The sequence below is a fragment of the Colobus angolensis genome, unplaced genomic scaffold (genome assembly GCF_000951035.1).
Source record: "Colobus angolensis palliatus isolate OR3802 unplaced genomic scaffold, Cang.pa_1.0 Scaffold151, whole genome shotgun sequence".
Classification (NCBI taxonomy): domain Eukaryota; kingdom Metazoa; phylum Chordata; class Mammalia; order Primates; family Cercopithecidae; genus Colobus; species Colobus angolensis.
In genome coordinates, this window is record NW_012114611.1 from 3367082 (window position 1) to 3369670 (window position 2589).

Below are 2589 nucleotides of genomic sequence, written 5' to 3' on the forward strand. Positions count from 1 at the left end.
CCTCCTGTTTTAGGCAAAGAGAGTTTTCTTCCCTTTCCAGGGCTTCATCTCCAAGTCCGAAGGCTAGAGGCCTTCCCAGCAGGGCATTCCTCCGGTGGAGCTGGGCTGGGGAGGTGGGTGGGTGCCATCTGGACCTGTCCTAGCCCCTTCCCACTGTTCCCCAAGGGGTCAAGTGGGGAGGAGAGGGGTGGGGGTGGGGGTGGGAGAGGCGGCGCTGAGTTTGGGATGCTGGGGCTCAGGAAGACAGGGTAAGAGCTGGGCAGGACACCGTGGGAAGGGGAGTGGTGGGACCTAGGAGGGAGGGGTACAAAGACCAGGGTGCCTGGGAGCTGGAGGTTTTAATACCGCTTGACAACAAATGAATCATAGGCAAATTCTGTGGAAATGATGGCGTAAAGAAAGATGTGTTATTTCAAGGCCCCAGTGTGTTGTTGTGGGAAGAGAGTGGAGGGGGAGGAGCAGGAGGCCCAATGGCACTGTAGGTGGGGGCCTGGGTAGAGTTCCTGGGGGTGCCGTGGAGGTGATGGCCCCTGCATCTCATGTCACCTTCGGGGTGATGTGAAACAGCAGGTGGCCGACCACAGCCCACCAACCCCTACCCCAGAGCAGAGAGGCCCTCATACCCGCTGAGCTCCTCACCTCACTGTGGCCACTACTGCAGATGCTCTGTTCCTCCTGCAGTCGGCCCTGTCCTCTGGGGGCTGTCCCCACAGGCGCCTGCCACGGCCTGCTCCTCAACAGTAGTAGAGGAGACTATGGGGCTCCAGGAACTTCCCATGCATGGGAGGGAATCCGTGGTGAGCACCTGGCCATCGTCCCTCATGGTGAGCTTTTTCCTATCAGGAGAGTGCTAAGCTGATACCCACAGTGACCGCACCTGCCTTGCGGTCGGAGCTCAGTCCATTAAGTTGCCAGATAAACGCGTTCATGGCCTCTGGAAGGTTGTCAGGTCCCTCCCTATAGCTGAGACCCAAATCTCAGCTTCTGGTCAACCCTCATTCCTGCTCTCCACAACATTAAGACTCATTACATGAGACCAAAACCATATATACCCATTCCACGCTACATAATCATTACCTATGGCACATACTTCCTCTTCACCTTCTCCTCCATGCATATATGTTTTTTAATACAGTTGCAATCATAGGGTATGCACCAATCTATGTTCTCTTGTGATGCTAGGTTGCATATAAACATCTTAACAGTTTCATGGTTTTCTATTAAGTGGAAATATAGTATCATAATTTGCCTCCACAATTTTCCAATCATAGTGTTCAAATTGTCTCTAATTTTCTATATTATAAGCAGTGTGATGGGGGACATCATTAGGCACATATTCTGCTCCTCCTCCTCCCCCAATTGTGGCTATAGAAATGTAGTTTAGGATATACTGAGTGGGGTTATTGAGCCAAAGGGTGACAGCACGTTATAGCTCTTACTATATATTGCCAAACTGATTTCAAAAGAGGTTACACCATTACCGACAGCACACACACTTCACCGAGCTCTTGCTAATGTTTCAAAAAGGCACCTACCTTTGTCTCATTTTAATTGGTATTACTTTGATGACAATCAGGTTGAACATACCCCTACCTTTACTTGTGAGTTGTGTTTCCTCTGTTCCAGAAGAGTCTGTTTCTGGGCTTTGAACTTTAGTCTCCACTCTTCTAGTGCTTCTTAACAGTTTGTGTGAGCTCTCTTTATAAGAATGATTTTAGGGCCAGGTGCGGTGGCTCACACCTGTAATCCCAGCACTTTGGGAGGCTGAGGCAGACAGATTGCCTATGGTCAGACCAGCCTGGCCAACATGGTAAAACCCTGTCTCTACTAAAAATATATAAATTAGCCGGGCCTGGTGGCGGGTGCCTGTAATCCCAGCTACTCAGGAGGCTGAGGCAGGAGAATCACTTGAACCTGCGAGGTGGAGGTTGCAGTGAGCCGAGATCACACCACTGCACTCCAGCCTGGGCGACAGAGCACAACTTGATCTCAAAAACAAAAAAAAAAGAATTATTTTAAAGCATTGTCAACTGCAACCAAGTGTGAGTCTCTCCTTCTTGATATTCTCTTCCACTTGGGATTCCAATGTACTTCCTCTTGCTTCACTGAAATCTGTGACTGCTCCTGACCTCCTCCAGCTTCCACTCCTCGCCCATCTGAAATCTTTGTTTTCTCAGGTTTCTGTATTTAGCCATCTTCCCTGCCCTCCCCTTCTCTCCTCTCTTCTCTCCTGCTCTTGTGATGTCATTCACTCTTATAATTTCATCTCTCACTGATGACCTCCAAATTCTTCCCTGAGCTCCAGATACCAACTGTCCACTCAACAGCCCCCCTTGTTCATCCCACCAGCACCTCAAACTCCACCTGTGCAAAGCTCCATTCTGCATTTTCTTCCAAATTTGCTTCTCCTCCCATATTCCCTAACTCAGCTACTCAAATACCTTTGGGTTTGGAGTCGCTTTTAGAAGAGGAAAGAGGAAGGTGGAGGCTAATGAGCCTGAAGAGGCAATCGGATTCTATCAACCTTCTGCTCAGAGAAAGAGTGCTGGGAAGGGCAGGAAAAGGCCAGTTGTCAGGGAAGATGCTGCT